Here is an 18,357-nt window from a genome sequence, read left to right on the forward strand (position 1 = left end):
CCAGAATGGTGACTGGTCTGCAAACCCTGTCTTATGAGGAAAGGTTGCAGGATTTGGGAATCTTTAGCTTGCAGAAGAGAAGACTGAGAGGAGACTTAATAGCTGTCTACAAATATCTAAAGGGCTGTCACATTGTAAGGGATCATCTTTATTCTCATTTGCACAAGGAAAGACTAGAAGCAATGGGATGAAACTGAATGGGAGGAGACACAGATTAGACATTAGAAAAAACTTTTTGACAGTTAAGTGATCAATGAGTGGAACAGGCTGCCACGAGAGGTGGTGAGTTCTTCAATAGAAGTCTTCAAACAGAGGCTGGACAGACATCTGTCTGGGATGATTTAACAAATCCTGCTTTGAGCAGGGGGTTGGACCAGATGGCCCAGGAGGTCCCTTCCAACTCTACGATTCTATGATTCTATATAAAAATGTATTTTGGAGGTCGTTGACTCCCTTTATTTAGTACCTGTATATCGTTATAATAACTGTTGTAAGTAGAGTCTGATGGGCCACAGTGCAAGATTTGGAAAAGGGCCCCTCCCCCCATCCTGGTATATACATATCCTTCATCCTGGTATATACTGTATGTCCAATAACCATTCTGGTATATATATCCCCCATCTTTGTATATATACACTGCTCAAAAAAATAAAGGAAACGCTAAAATACCACATCCTAGATATCACTGAATGAAATATTCCTGTTGCAAATCTTTAATCATTACATAGTGGCATGCATTGAGAATAATAAAATATAGAAATGATCAATGTAAATCAAAATTAATATCCCATGGAGGTCTGGATTTGGAAGGATACTGAAAATCAAATTACAGGCTGATCCAATTTCAGTAGAAATGCTTGAGGACAAGGAAATGATGCTCAGTAGTGTGTGTGGCCTCCACGTGCCTGTATGACCTCCCTAAAACGCCTGGGCATGCTACTAATGAGGTGGTGGATGTTCTCCTGAGGGATCTCCTCCCAGACCTGGATTAAAGCTTCAGTCAACTCCTGGACAGTCTGGTGCAATGTGGCGTTTTGTTGGATGAAACGAGACATGATGTCCCAGATGTGCTCAATTGAATTCAGGTCTGGGGAGCTAGCAGGCTAGTCCATAGCATCAATGCCCTCATCATGCATTAACTGCTGACACACTCCAGCCACATGAAGTTTGGCATTGTCCTGCATTAGGAGGAGCCCAGGGCCAACCACACAAGCATATGGTCTCACAAAGGGTCTGAGGATCTCATCTCGGTACCTAATGGCAGTCAGGCTACCTCTGGCGAGCACATGGAGGGCTGTGCGGCCCTCCAAAGAAATGCCACCCGACACCATTACTCACCCACTGCCAAGCCGATCATGCTGAAGGATGTTGCAGGTGGCAGATAGCTCTCCAAGGTGTTTCGAGACTCTCGTCACATCTGTCACATGTGCTCAGTATGAACCTGCTTTCATTTGTGAAGAGCACAAGGCGCCAGTGGCGAATTTGCCAATGCTGGTGTTCTGTGGCAAATGGCAAGCGTCCTGCACAGTGTTTGGCTGTCAACACAACCCCATCTGTGGATGTCGGGCCCTCAGACTATCCTCATGGAGTCAGTTTCTAACCGTTTGTGCAGACACATGCAAATTGTGGCCTGCTCAAAGTCATTTTGCAGGGCTCTGGCAGTGCTCCTCCTGTTCTTCCTTGCACAAAGGCGGAGGTAGCGGTTCTGCTGCTGTGTTGTTGCCCTCCTACGGCCCCCTCCATGTCTCCTGGTGTGCTGGCCTGTCTCTTGGTAGCACCTCCAGCCTCTGGACACTACGCTGACAGACACACTAAACCTTCTTGCCACAGCTCGCATTGATGTGCCATCCTGGATGAGCTGCACTACCTGAGCTACTTGTGTGGATTGTAGAGTCCGTCTCCTGCTACCATCAGTGTAAAAGCACAACCAACATTCAAAAGTGACCAAAACATCAGCCAGAAAGCATTGGTACTGAGATGTGGTCTGTAGTCCCCACCTGCAGAACCACATCTTTATTGAGTGTGTCTTGATAATTGCCAATAATTTCCATCTTTTGTCTATTCCACTTGCACAACAGCATGTGAAATTGATTGTCAATCAGTGTTGCTTCCTAAGTGAGCAAGGACAGTTTGATTTCACAGAAGTTTGATTTACTTGGAGTTATATTCTGTTGTTTAAGTGTTCACTTTATTTTTTCAAGCAGTGTATATCCCCATCCTGGTATATGTCTCTTATCCTGGACCCTATCCTAATATATATATATATATATATCCAACTTCCTGGTATATAGGTCCCTTATCTTGGACCCTTTCCTGGTATACACAACCCCATCCTGGTATATGTCCATTATCCTGGGCCACATTCTGGTATATGTCCCCTGTTCTACCACTTTAATGCATAGAAAGAAATAAACAACAATACTCAACTCTCCGCTCCCAGCTGCCATCTTCTGAGTCATGCCGCTGTCTTCAGCATGCAAGCAATGGGAGCACATGATGTAACTGTCATGCACCCTCAGTCACATACACGCTGATGTCAGCTGCTGGTCTCTGATTGGCCGGCAGCATGTATTGACGGCAACGGACCCGAAGGGTCTGTGCATCACAATATACTTCAACTGAATGTGCAATAAGTGGATGTGCATCCCAACCAGTTATTAAATTTAGGGGCAATCACTTTTTCACACAGGGCCCTGTAGGTTTGGATTTTTTTTCCCTTAATAATAAAGACCTTCATTTAAAAACTGCATTTTGTGATTACCTGTGTTATCTTTGTCTAATATTTCAATTTAAAAGTATCAAAACGGCGCTTAGGGCTACAGAATGCAAGGAGCACAATTACTTAAATAGATCCTTGTTGTCAATGACCAGATACCTCAAGATGTAGGAATGTGGTGAAGGAGGTGTTTATATAATGAGACAATGGTATAAATGGTAATGGAGAAAAAAGAAAATACTTGAATATCAGCACAAACGCACTAAACAGATAACTGAATGTATAAGGTAGTTACTTGTGTCTGTGGATATGTGATGTGTAGTCACTGGGGATCGGTCGTTGTGTGCTGTGCAGAGATCCTTCGGGTATGCGAGTTCAGCATAAGATGATTTTAGTGTGCACTGTGTATGTCTTAGTTTTGTAGTGAAGTTATTTGCATGCTTTGCATTTGTGTTGCATTGGGCATACATGCCATTATTTGTTTGGTCTGTTTTCTCCTTGATTTAAGGTATGTTTCCATGATCAGTATTGACAGCGCTTTGGACGCAGCACATGTCCGCTCCGTCCAATGCCCTGCCGGCTTTTGTGCACATGGTGATTCCGCATGTGTTCATTGAACCATGCGGAATCGCCGCGTTCCATACATAGGACGGTGACCTTATCTTCACTCGCCTCTGTTCCCTTACTAATCTCACTAACTCACCTCTCCCCCTGTCTGAACACAACCTACTGATATTCTCTTCCCTCTCTCCTAGTGCGCAACCCCCACTCCACAAACTCACCCTCGCAGAAATCTCAAACACCTTAATTAACAATCACTCTCTGAGTCCCTTCTCCCTCTTACAGACATAGCTTCCCTTCATGACACAGATGCTGCTGCCACTTTATATAACACCACAATAACAGCAGCACTCAATTTGGTGACCCCCCTCGCGCACAGCAAAACTCGCACAATCAACAGGCAACCCTGGCTGACCAGCCTGACCAAAGAACTGAGATGAGCTTCTAGGGTCGCTGAGCGGAGATGGAAGAGATCCCGTTCTGCCGAGCACTTTATCGCATACAAGCAGTCCCTCGCCAGCTTCAAGTCCACTGCCGCAAAACAAACTTCTCATCTTTCATATCCTCTCTGTCTCACAACCCTAAACAGCTTTTCAAAGCTTTCAATTCTCTACTCGTCTCCCAGCACGTCCTCCCTCTCCTCTCATTTCTGCTGAAGACTGTACATCTTTCTTTAAGCGGCAGATCAACAAGATCAGAGAAAGCTTTGGCCCGCAGCCCCAGTGCCCCTCCTCTTGACTGTTCAGCCCTGTTCTTCCAAAACCAGCTTCTCCACCAAGACAGAAGATCAGCTCTCCACCCTTCTGTCAAGATCACATCTCACCACTTGCACGCTTGACCCGCTCCCATCCCACCTCATCCCTAACCTCGCCACAGTCTTCATACCAACCCTAACACACCTCTTCAACCTCTCACAAATGGTGTCTTCCCCTCATCCTTCAAACATGCCTTAATCTCACCCATCCCCAAAAATCCCTCCCTCGACCCATCCTCTGTATCTAGCTATCACCCAATATCACTTCTCCCTTATGCCTCAAAACTACTGGAACAGCATATTCATCTTGAAATATCCTCCGACCTCTCCTCCTGCTCCCTCTTTGACCGGTTACAATCTGGCTACCGACCACATCACTCAACTGAAACTGCCCTAACTAAAGTCACCAACAACCTACTAACCGCCAAGAGCAAGCGACACTACTCTGTCCTCCTTCTCCTGGACCTGTCTTCTGCCTTCGACACTGTGGACCATTCCCTACAGTTACAGATTCTCTCATCTCTTGGCATCACAGACTTGCTACTATCCTGGATCTCGTCATATCAAACAGACCAGACATTCAGTGTTTCCCTCTCCCACACCACCTCCTCACCTCGCCCCCTGTCTGTCTGGGTTACCCAAGGCTCAGTTCTAGGACCACTACTCTGCTCCATCTACACCTTTGGCCCCAGACAGCTCATTGAATCCCATGGCTTGCAGTATCATCTCTATGCTGATGACACGCAGATCTACCTATCTGGACCTGACATCACCTCACTACTGACCAAAATCCCACAATATCTGTCTGCTATTTTAGCTTTCTTTTCTGCTTGCTTTCTAAAACCGAACATGGAAAGCAGAATTCATCATCTTTCCCCATCTCACTCTACCCCTCCACCAGACCTATCCATCGATGTCAATGGTTGCTCACTTTCCCAGTCTCACATGGTCGGTGCCTCGGGGAGATCCCCAATTCTGCCCTCTCTTTCAAGCCACATATCCAAGCCCTTGCCTCCTGCTACCGACTCCAACTCAAAAATATTTCCTGAATCCGTGCATTCCTTGACCAAGAAACCGCAAAAACGCTAGTGCACGCCCTCTTCATCTCCCGCCTTGACTATTGCAACCTCCTAATCTCTGGCCTCCCCTCTAGCCTCTTGCACCACTCCAATCCATCCTACACTCTGCTGCCTGACTAATCCACCTGTCTCCCCGTTATTCCCCAGCCTCTCCTCTTTGCCAAGCCCTTCATTGGCTTTCTATTGTCCAGAGGCTCCAGTTCAAAACCCTAACCATGGCATACAAAGCAATCCACAACCTGTCTCCTCCATACATATGTGACATGGTCTCCTTGTACTTGCCTACATGCAACCTTCGATCCTCTCAGGATCTCCGTCTCTACTCCCCTCTTATCTCTTCTTCCCACAACCTCATACAAGACTTCTCCTGTGCTTCCCCTATACTCTGGAACTCTCTACCCCAACACATCAGGCTTTCGCCTACCACGGAAACCTTCAAAAGGAACCTGAAGACCCACCTCTTCCGACAAGCTTACAACCTGCAGTGATCCTCAGCCTGCTGAACCGCCGCACGACCAACTCCACCCTCTCCTAGTGTATCCTCACCCGTCCACTGTACACTGTGAACCCTTGTGGGCAGCGTCCTCTCTCCTTCTATACTTGTGTGTGCCTGTTTTGCTCATGTTTATTGTACTTGTCTATATTAGCCCGTTTCACATGTAAAGCGCCATGGAATAAATGGTGCTATAAAAATGTATAGTAATAATAATAATAATAAGCCGTAACTAAGCCTCCGACTTGATGAAGGGATCCGATCGAGTGACCACTGCTGGAGCTTCATACGGAGGTGCATGAGTGCTGTCGTCTCACAGAAGTTCGTCAGAGATATCTATGAGGATGCCGTGGTGAGTATCATGATGGATTGATCCTCGTTACAATGGCTCGTTGGGCTGCGGGGTGTAGAAGTTCAAATTAATCCGCCATGCACAAAGGAATCACTACCCGTTGACCCATGCTGCAATGCACTGCTGATGGGTCAGAATAGTAACGTCACTCCCGAGCAAGTGCTCAGGTACACAGGGAACCGATAGTCCTTAATCTAATACATTTCAAAAGCTTGCTCCTTTCTTCATCAGGAATTCATTTGAACTTCTACACCCCGCAGCCCTACGAGCCATCATAATGAGGATCAATCCATCACAATATTCACCACGGCATCCTCATAGATACCCCTGAATGACTTCTTTGAGAAGCTCCAGCAGCGATCACTGGATCAGATCCCTTCATGCTGAACTCACATACCGATCCCCAGTGACTGCACATCAGGTCTCCTACTATTTGACTCTGTCTTCACACCTCTGCGGCTACTTAGGATTGCAAGAAGTGTGCGGATAACATTCAGTTATCTGTTTGGTACGTTTGTGCTGATATTCAAGTATTTTCTTTTTTTTCCATTACCATTTATACCATTGTCTCATTATGTAAACACCTCCTTCACCACATTCCTACATCGCAAGGTATCTGGTCATTGACAACAAGGATCTATTTAAGTAATTGTGCACCGTTGCATTCTGTAGCCCTAAGCGCCATTTGGATATATACTTTTACTTTTCTGTTTAGGTTTTTAGACAACAGGTGGTAGTTGTGCACCAAACTGGGCAGCTAAGATTAGGCTACACGGTGAAGCGCTAGTGGGCGTCCGATATTTAAATTTGTTTGGTGATCTGAAAGATTTAAGTGTGACAAACATGCAATGGAATAGAAAATCAAGAAAGAGACAAACACTTTTTCATACATGTGTATACAGACAATAATAATGTCTTCAAAACTCAATGGTTAGATATTTGCATCTGTGATCAATAGAGAAAAGTCTATTATATAGCAGCGAGCAATAGCAGAAATCTATTGCGTATCACCTAAATAGAATATCTTAATAATGTATATATCAATCCACTCATGGAAGAATATCAAACCGATTATCTCCACCTATTATGCAGCAGACACGATCGTAAATCAATAGTGCAATGATCCGAGCTATGGAATATTCAAAGCCCACCACGCAGTGAATGAATCCAAATAAATCGGAGAAGGAAGGAGCAGCAATGTTCTAGATCAAAAGATTGTCAAAATGGCCCCTGTGGAAGCCACTTTGTGTGGTGACACGCATTGGGCACCTTTGCCCTGTCATCTTTTTTGACCATCCTTTGATGTTGGAGATAATCGGTTTGATATTCTTCCATGACTGGTGTATCATACGTAATAAGTGGAGCATGTGGTTTGAACATTTGCATACTAGACTTTAGATATTGTATTCAATTCTCTTTGACCGTATTTTACATTATGATTTGATTTATACGTTACTAAGATATTCTGTTTAGATGATACGGCTATAGATTTCTGCTATTGTTTGCTATAAAATAGCCTTTTCTCTACTGACCACACATGTAAAAATCTAACCAGTGAGTTTTGGAGACATTATTGTTTGTATATATATTTTTCATGCTGATTGACAACATTGTTCTATATGATCTTTAAAGCGGTGGGGTTTTCTAGCTATTGTGTATATTTTTATGTAATTTCTGACTTTTTAAGTTTTTTTTTACTTGTACGTCAGTTTGTGTTAATAAAAGCTTGATCTTTATTATATATGTATTGTTATTTTTTTGGTGATCCCTTTCTACAAAACATGTTCTTTGCTTCTGTCTGTTTAAATGTCCCCCAGTCTGCCCCCTTTCTGTAATAATGTCCCATCCTGTCCCCTTCCTGTAATAATGTCCCTCATCCTGGGCCCCTTTCTGTAATAATGTCCCCGCCCTGGACTCTTTCTGTAATGATGTCCCCAGTCCTGGTCTATTTGTATAATAATGTTTTTCATTCTAGGCCCCTTCCTGTTATAATGTCCCCTGTCCTTAGCCTCTTATTGTCATAATGTCCCCCATCCTGGGCCACTTCCTAGTATAATTTCCCCCCTTCCTGTTATAATGTCCTCCATCCTGAGCCCCTTACAGTAACAATGTCACCCATCCTGGGCTGGTTCCTGATATAATGTTCCTCGTCCTGAGCCTCTTACTGTAATTAATGTTCCCTCTCCTAGCCCTTTCCTGTAACAATGTCCCCCATCACGGGCCTTTTCCTAGTATAATATCTCCCATCCTATGATAATGTCCACCATCCTGGGCTCCTTCCTGGTATAATGACCCTTAACCTGGCCTTTATTTTGGTATAATAACTTCTATCCTGGGCACTTTCCTGGTACAATATCCATTCTGTTTTCCAAAACATTATAAAAAATTCTTCTTACCTTCCTCTACTCCCATGACGTGGGGCTTGTGACTGGCACGCTGACATCAGATGCCGCCCTTCTTTTGGCAGAGCAGGGAGGTGGACAGTCCATGCACTGGATTACACTTCAGCTGAATTTGGGTCCTTGGACGCACATCCAGCTGAAGTAGGCACTTGCATTGGCAGGCCCTCTTCCCACACGCGCCAGGTCCCATTCTCTGTGACCATGATCATTACACCCTCGGCTATTACTTTGTTTCGATGCTATTTATTCTGATGAGTGTATGATTATTTCTGTGATAGTGTGGGGAAGGTGACTTGACGGACAGACGTGACTGATAGTAGGAGGGGACGATATGTGCACGGTAGACAGGGATTGGCAGTGACAGAAAGGTAACAGCAGGGAAAGACAGAAAAGGGATTGCAGTACCGAGATTTGACCACAAGATGGCAGGGAGGAGTGTAGTTCAGGACTTTACATCAGCTTACGGCTATAGAAACTGCTTAGTCATGGGGGGCAGGGAGATAGGAACCCAGGAGGGGAATTCCCTGTGAGAGAGGGGATAAATAGGACTGGTTGGGCTTCCAGGCAGGGTAGTCCCAGGAGGAGCTCGGCAGAAGACGGAGGACAGCGAAGAGCTCGACTAGGGGACTGACAGGAAAGAGACAGTCGGGGGGTGGCCCTGACCCGACGGACCGCAGGACAGACGAGGCTAGGGGGTACCGATTGGACGACAACCTCGGGCAGGTGAAGCGCTTGCGGTAGATTGGTCTAGGACAGCCCCAGCGAAAGATCCACGAGGGACGTTACTTCGACTGGAGCAAAGGTGCAGGTACCCGGGCCTGGAGACAGAGAACTGTAAAGTGACTGCGGTGTGTGGCTGTGGTCGTCAGGAGGACGACAAATAAATCCGGAACTGTTAAAACTGAAATCTGTCTCCGTCTCGTCCTTGCATCGCCTGGTGTCTGTGTCATCTGGACAGGGTAAGCAGCGGTCCACCCCCCAATCCCGGCCCCTACCACAATAGTCTGAATGGATACTACTTCACAGAGCTTTTACTTTTTCTTCCTCTGATTCACTAGCAGAGTTCTTAGTGATAAGAAATTTTCACGCCAAGTCACCCTTAGAAAAGAAGGACTCTTCTAAGGACTACCTTCTCCCATGCCTTATAGATAGATATTCTTGTGCCTGTTTTTTCTGCTTTATCCCGATTCCCAATACACAATGACCACCAGTGCTCCGACAATAATTTTTAACAATAATTATGTTATTAGACTCACTAGGTCACTAGTTAGCCTCAATGCCGGATGATTGGCACACCAAAAACTATCTGTATCATCCTTGGTGGTCTGCCAATCAACCGACCACAGTGTAAGGGCTTGTTCAGATGAGTGGATTAAATGTCTTTGTGCTTTTCACACAGAAATATGGAGTCATGAGGTGAAATCTAAAGATATTTTCATTGGTTGTCACCAAATGTGTCCATGCGCCATACAAGTTGCACCTACTTTTGCTAAAAAAAAAACAAAAAACTTTCCCATACAAAATTTTAGCCATGGATCTTCATCCCCATGCAGCACACAATGGAAGAGTGTGTAGCCACCAGTGCCACGCCGCGGTTCTTATCCTTTATCATAGTTAGCAGTTGGCAGGCGGTGACATCCTTCTGGGATTATTTACTTATATATCAGACCTATTTAAGGAAAGAGCACATTAGCTGCTATTATTATTTCTTGTGATGTGGAAATGTCTTTGTAACCTCATTCATAATTAGCTCGGTTAAAGTGAAAACTGTTCTTGCTCATATTTGTTTCCGTTTCTGGGAACAAACTGTACATGATTCTTGTTAGCTCGTTGGGATAAATATAAATTTATTACATTGAATAATTCAGGGAAATTGAAGTAAAAATAAAGTGCTGCAAATACCTTATAAAGATTATTTGTGTGAAAATAACCTCAGGTCATAAGTGGCTGACCAGCATTTGCAGCCATCATGTCCTCGGAAATTGAATGTATTTTCAGAAAGCAAAAACTGTAAGGCCAGGGTCAGACTTGTGAGAAACTCGCACGAGTCTCGCACGTCAATACCCGGCACTGCCACCGGCACTTGGGACCGGAGCATTCAGCTGCATAGCCCCTTAATGACCGGAGTTCTTTTTCGATTTTTCGTTTTTCGCTCCCCTTCTTTCCAGAGCCATAACTTTTTTACTTTTCCATCAATATGGCCATGTAAGGGCTTATTTTTTGCAGGACGAGTAGTACTTTTGAAAGACATAATTGGTATTAGCATGTTGTGTACTGGAAAACGGGAAAAAGTTCCAAGTGTGGTGAAATTGCAAAAAAAGTGCAATCCCACACTTTTTTTTTGCTTGGCTTATTTGCTAGGTTCACTAAATGCTAAAACTGACCTGCCATTATGATTCTCCAGGTCATTACGAGTTCATAGACACCAATTATGTCTAGGTTCTCTTTTATCTAAGTGGTGAAAAAAAGACCCGTATTGTCTCCATTTTTCATGATCTAGGTTTGGCTGAGGGCTTATTTTTTGCGCGCCTGGATGACATTTTTAATCATACCACTTTTGTGCAAATATGATCTTTTGATCGCCCGTTATTGCATTTTAATGCAATGTCGCGGCAGCCAAAAAAGTAACTGGCGTTTTTAATTTTTTTCTTGCTACGCCATTTAGTAATCGGTTAATCCTTTTTTTTATTGATAGATCGGGCAATTCTGAAAGCGGGGATACCAAATATGTGTCTGTGTGATTTTTTTTATTGTTTTATTTTGATTGGAGCGAGAGGGGGGTGATTTGAACTTTTAGGGTTTTTTTGCTTTTATAATTTTGAAACCCTTTTTTTTAAACTTTTGGCATGCTTCAATAGTCTCCATGGGAGGCTAGAAGTATGCCATACTTGATCGACTTTGCTACATATGGACGATGAGCAGATCGCCCATGTGTAGCAGCTTTACTTACCGGGTGGCGCTCATAATAATGTGCCTGCAACAACCATAGAGGTCTCTATGAGACCTCTGGTTGTCAAGGCAATGCGTCGCCGACCCCGATCACGTGACAGGGGTTGCCAGAAGCGGTAGTTAAATGCCCGCTGCCAGCGTTTGACAGCGGGATTTAACTGGTTAATAGGCGCGGTCGGATTGCGATTCTGCTCGCGCCTATTGCGGGCACATGTCAGCTGTTAATAACAGTTGACATGTCACGGCTTTGAGGTGGGCTCACCGCCGGATCCCACCTCAAAGCAGGGGACTCCATCCGCTGACGTACTATCCCATCAGCGATTGGAAAGGGGATAGAAATACATGCAACTGAAAGCTCTGATGTGAGTGCCGGTGGCAGTGCTGGGTATTTACGTGCGAGACTCGTGCGACTTTCTAGCAAGTCTGACCCCGGCCTTGTGCTAACAAAGGACCCCTATTTTCCCGATGGACATAAATGCAGCACATTCTCCAGAGGGACAACTTGCTGCATTTTACAGAACCGACAATGTGAGTAAGGCTTTAACACGCCACTCCAGCATTTTATTTTATTTTAGCACTGACGTGGTGCCACTAATGTGAGTTCACTTACATCCTTTTTCTTCTTCCCATAATCCCTTTAAGGCCGGTGTTCTGCCCTCTTAATAGGGCAAAGAATGTTTTATTATTGCTGGGTTAATTATAGCACCATCTAGTGGTGGCTGAATTTATAGCAGTGTCTTCAATAGCATTATAAAGCCTGTGACTTTAACAGAAGCAATGCACTATGGGATTAAAGCAGTGCTTTTTGGGAAGGAAGCAATGTATTTTGGGATGAAGAAGGGTCATTTTGCTTCTGTGGATCTCATAGGATGCACATGTTATTTTGTCCTCCTGTGTAACCTTTGCTTTTCCTGCAACTTCTCTACTTGAGTCACTACCCGGCTAAAGCATATCTGGTAAGCTTAATCTTTCTTGCAATGCAGTGACTCAGAGAGGTGATATTTACTGTCTCCTGACGAAGCTGCTTTTGGCAAAACGTACGTCGAGGCTGCTGAGTGGGACTCCAGTAGGGGCACCTACTGTTAGGAACGGCGGAACGCACTAAATAAAAATAAATAATAAAGTGCGTTCGCCGCTCGGGGTCCACCGTGCAGTAGGTGTTACACCGCTGCTAGGTAATGACAGATGAGCAATATGGCGGTATAATGCGCACGGGTTAGACTTCACCCGAAGTGCGCAAAGCGGGCTCTGTTCACACACAGAGGCGCCGCAACATAAACATACGAAAATGCTGAGCCTGTTAGTGTCACAGACCACAGGGAAATGCACACATGGTATCTGGTCACAGCAGCAGGACCCAAGGCAGAGGAGCTGCGTCCGTCTAGACCTACCGTGTGCGGCATCGCTACTGTGGATGCCAAGGAGGACTGCAACTGCAGCGCGGCGTAGGGCACGGCCGCTGGTCGACAAAGCTAGGAGGCAGGCGCAATGTCAGACACTAGAGTATAGGTGCGGTGTGCACAGTGGCCTAAGGCTTGCCACTGAATGGCGTTGACTGCTGCACTAATTCCCTATCCACATTCGTAAAATCAGAGGGAAGGGGTTTAAAATGAGTCAGTCACCAGAGTCATACATCCGTCACCATTCACACAATTAGCTTGAAAGGTCTATACTAGCGCATGGTGGAACGGCCATGCGCGCTTTTTGTAGCAGCCGGGACCTTCCATAAGCTTCCAGATCTCCGAGATGGACCAATGAGATCTGGAGCAGGACCTGAGCACATGACTCCCGATCTCCAATGGGAAACTGTCTCATGAGCATGCTCAGTAGGAGGACAGAGGGACTTAGCCCCTGGAAAGATTTGCTGCAAGGCAAATGATGGGATGATTTAGCGAATCCTGCTTTGAGCAGGGGGTTGGACCAGATGGCCCAGGAGGTCCCTTCCAACTCTACGATTCTATGATTTCTATGATTAATCTCCTCTGTGGTAGATAAAGAGCAAGAGACCGCAGAATGGAAGGGTCTGGATTCCTGCAGAGCAGACACAGGAACCTGACTCCTAACACCTACCTTTACCTGCTAACACCATGACTTCAAGTATACCTTTTCCCCTTTTCTAAAAGGGTTTTTTTGCATTATAGCATAGGTTACCACTTATTAAATGAGAGTAGGCTAATTGTTTCACATAAAATTTTTGTGGTAACCATATTACCATTTAACCTGACTATCCATCTGATATGCTGTATTTTTCTGGCATCATAAAAAAAAATTTTGGGATAGCATTGGTGTCTGGGGGATTTGATCTGGTTGTTTTATTATCTGGAATTGTGTATTAGCAAACCAGTCATATTGAACCACAGTAGGTTCATGCTCCTATTTTGTAGTCCCAGTTGTTTCTGTTATGTTGTCTGATATTATGTATCAGCCCTCACAATTATTGTAATGATCTATTATTAAATATACTGTAAGTATTTTTCTAATAAATTTTGTACTATTGATTAACATCCTTTTAGGGTGACCTTATTTCTATGTAGTTAAGTTACTCTTTAGATTAAGTGTTCACATCTTGGTTGCTTGATTAACACTCCTGTAGTGTCTTTGAAGCTATAGCTTCAGATTTATAGGATTAGCTTTGTTGGTGTGTTATTTACATGTCTAGCAGCCAAGAGATGTCATTAACCCTTTAGTTGCCAGTTCTCAGTAAATGTAATCATAAACTAATGTATTCCTATGTAATGTTTGCATCACAATGTACACTTCCTGTGATTGTGTTAGCTGTGATCATCTGCCCAATACTTATGCATGTTATTTGTATTCCTTGTAGTTTTACCGTGCATGTTCTATACTCTTCAGAAATAAACAAGTTAGACTACAGACAACAGTCTGCTTATTTTGGAAGACAGAGCTGTGGTTTATACTGTATGATGGATTGCACATCGTGTCAGCGTGCCTGAAGGCAGAAGAGCCGGGATCACACATGCGAGAAACTCAGACGAGTCTCGCATCTTAATACCTGGCGCTGCTGCCGGCACTCGGGAGTGGAGCGTCCATGTATTTCTATGCAGCTGCACGCTCCGCTCCTGAGTGCCGGCGGCAGTGTCGGGTATTAAGATGCGAGACTCATCTGAGTTTCTCGCATGTGTGATCCCGGCCTAAGAAAGGCTGTATGATCCTATATGAAAGTTTTTCTGCCTAATTTGAATTTTTTTTTAAATGATTTTAGGTCTCGCTGGACTCATAAAATGCTTTTTTTAAATTGGAGAATCAGACAGCAATTTTGACATTGATTTTCATAGCAAGTACATCAGTTTCATCAGATTTAGGAGACATAATTAATATGTTTTGCAATGTGAAATCTGCTAACAATTCCACTTTTAAGGTGTTATCTCATCTTACACACTTGTGTCCATAGAATATGCCATAAATGTCTGACAAATGCCATTCTCACATTTGTTCTCCACACCTTTTTTCAGAATGGCTGTTCCCTATCCGACTTTTACGTCTATTTCCGTAACTCCCATGGAAATCAATGAAGAGGACCATGAATATGCACGGTCATCTCTGTATTCATCGGAACTGGGAGTGCATCTCTCAGACAGTGATGACATAGCATGTGGATAAACAATGACTATTTATGGTGGAAATACCCTTTTATTAGACTGTTTCATGTTTAAGGGGGTTTCTATAAGTCAAAAAATTCTAAACCTGAAAAGTTTGTGTGTTGAAAATTATGTCAATGTGTTTTTTCTTGCTTTGTTTTTTTTCTGGCCACATTATCCTGGGCACATGCCAATCATTTGCTTTCAGGCTTGTGGTTATGTTGCCAGTTCATCTTAATACAAAGATAACTTTACATTGTGGCGTCCCGTTCCCACCATCTTTATCCTGCCGCTATACCTCATTATTCAGTAAGGCCAACGACACCTTTTTTCCATCTATCTCCACCCAATAAATACATCTCTTACTGCATTAATATATCCTATTCCCATTACAACCCCTTGTACCAGGTCCACCTTTCCATATGTGATGGGCTGGAGGCTACTGAGATGGTGCACGGTGTGGAGCTCCTGTGGGGTTTGTACAGTGACTATGGAATATGGCGTCCTCTACATGATCTGAGACATGCAGGGACATTAGTGGGGGAGACTATATTTGGGGTAACGAGCAGTCGCTGGTTATGTTCAACCTATCACATGTACTACATGTGATTGGCGATCTGGTGCACATTGGGGCAGTGACATCAGTCTGGAAAAGCCATATGACAGACGACCATAATATCACTGTCATGGTGGGAAGAATCAGCAGCGAGATCACAGGATCCAACTCACCGCAAAAAAATGGGATTCACTCTTAATTCCTTCCCATTTGTAACATTCACTACAGCAGTCCAAAATTATAATAATAATCTCAGCAGAATGAACAGAATATAAAGAAGACACAGACACAATAAATAAACTGTGTTCCAAATTATTTTGCAAAAAGAGTTTAGGAGTGATAAGGTTAGAATTTTTTGGTTTGTCATTTAAACTCATTGATGGTGATGTGTGTCAGGGCTCTTTATATCACTGAAAGCAATTGCATATACCTGTGCAAATTAGTTTGGCAGGTGTGTCCAAATAAAGGCAAGACTACTTAAGAAGGCTGTTCCACATTATTAAGCAGCCTACATTTTTTGCCAAAATGGGAAAGAAAAAGGATGTGTCGGCTGCTGAGAAGCAAAAAATTGTGGAGTATTTAGGTCAAGGCATGACTACAATCAACATTGCCAAGACACTTCATCGTGATCATCGCACAATCAAGAAGTATGTAGCTGATTCCCAGCACACACGTGTGTGTGCTGATAAGGAAAAATTGAGGACTCTTTCCAACAGGAAATTGCGTCAGGTTAAAAGTGCAGCTGCAAAAATGCCTTGTCATAGCAGCAGACAAGTTTTTGAAGCTGCTGGTGCCTCCAACGTCCCCCGAACAACAAGATGCAGGGTCCTTCAGAGGTTTGCAGCTGTGCGTAAGTCATCCTGTCGACCACCTCTATCCACTGCACACAAGCAGAAACGGCTCCAGTGGGCCAAACGATACAAGAAGACTGACTTCCAAACTGTTTTGTTCACCGATGAGTGCTGTGCAACGCTCGATGGTCCAGATGGATGGAGTGGAGGATGGCTGGTTGATGGACACCACATGAAAACACGGCTAAGGCGCCAACAAGGAGGAGGTGGAGTAATGTTTTGGGCTGGAATCATAGGGAGAGAGATTGTCGGCCCCTTTAGGATCCCTGAAGGGGTAAAGATGAACTCCATAATCTATGTGGAGTTTCTAAAACAGCACTTCCTGCCATGGTTCAAGAGGAAGAACAGTGCTTTCCGCAGCAAGATCATTTTCATGCATGATAATGCACCGTCTCATGCTGCAAATAACACATCTTCATCTCTGGCTGCTATGGGCATAAAAGAGGACAAACCTATGGTGTGGCCACCATCTTCCCCTGACCTCAACCCCATTGAGAACCTCTGGAGCATCATCAAAAGGAGTGTCTATGATGGCGGGAGGCAGTTCACATCTAAGCAACAGCTCTGGGAGGGTATTCTGTCCACATGCAAAACAATTGAAGCACAAACCATCCAAAAACTGACAAATTTAATGGACGAGAGAGTTCAGAAGCTTCTTTCGAACAAGGGGTCCTATGTGCAAATGTAACATCACCTAGAATAAAGTTTTGACTTGAAAACTGTTTGATTTCATTTTGTAATAAGCTGATAATGCTTATAATTTCACAATTGACCATTTTTTTGTCCAAAATAAAAAGGTTGAAAACTGCTGTGCATAATAATTTGGAACATGCATTTTGAGTGTTTCTTATTTTTAAAAATATACTGTTTTCATAGGCAGTTTGCTCAAAAACATTGCAATTATACTAGAATATTAGATGACTGGAAAATAACAATGACTGCAATTCATATAGGTAATTTAGAGAAAATATGAGGAAATATTTTTTGCATAATAATTTGGAACACAGTGTAGGGTTTATTCATTTTTATTCTAATCTATTATCAAATTTAGTTTAATTTAATCATCCAGCGCCATTTATAGAATTTACTGCATAAAAAGGACGTGAACCAGAGGAAGGCAAAACAACCCCATGTATGGGGAAAAATTCCTTCCTGACCGCAAGTGCTGGCGATCGGCTAATCCCTGGGTCACTGCACTGTCGGCTCTGGATGGGCCTGTCACACTTTATAGGGGATATTTTATACATATCTAATGCATATTTCTATCTTATCTTTATATCTAGACTATTTAGGATTTTTTTAATTGAATTTTATATAATTATCCTTACTTGCCTAGACTTTTTTCTTATTTTTACTGAATTTAAAATATATTTATCCTTATTTACCAATACTTATTCTTTTCTACCTATCTCTTTTCTACTTATCCTTACTTACCTATATTTACCTATATTTAAAGGAAATCTGTCATCCCTGGACAATTTTGATCTATTACTATGGGCATACAGGTAACAGAATGGTTAAAATAGTCTTACCTGTATGCCTCATAGCTGTGGTGCAGTTATGGAGAAATTAATTTATAATCTTTTATATGAATGATTTCTTCCAGGCTTCGTGGCGTGCGGTGCCTGGAAGAAATCTCTGCCTCCTGATTTCATTATAATGATACCCCCTCCCATCAGCTTCACACTGACCTATTCAGCGTTGTAATCCCACACATGCGCCATGCGCGCGGTTACTTGAACCCTGTCCGCCCTTGTGTTAGCAGTGTCTGCATTGATCTTCCTTGCCGGCGCCTACACAAAAGATTGATGCAGACACTGCCCATACAACGGCGGACAGGGTTCGCATAACCGCGTGCGTGCATGGCGCATGTGTGGCATTACAGCGCCGAACAGATCAGTGTGACGCTGATGGGAGGAAGTTACCATTATAATGAAATCAGGAGGCAGGGATTAATTCCAGGCACCACGCCACGGAGTTTGGAATAAATCGTTAACATAAAAGATTATAAATTAATTTACCCATATCTACACCGTAGCTATGAG

The sequence above is a fragment of the Dendrobates tinctorius genome, unplaced genomic scaffold, assembly GCF_039654945.1.
Source record: "Dendrobates tinctorius isolate UK_male_01 unplaced genomic scaffold, ASM3965494v1 ptg000089l, whole genome shotgun sequence".
Lineage (NCBI taxonomy): Eukaryota > Metazoa > Chordata > Amphibia > Anura > Dendrobatidae > Dendrobates > Dendrobates tinctorius.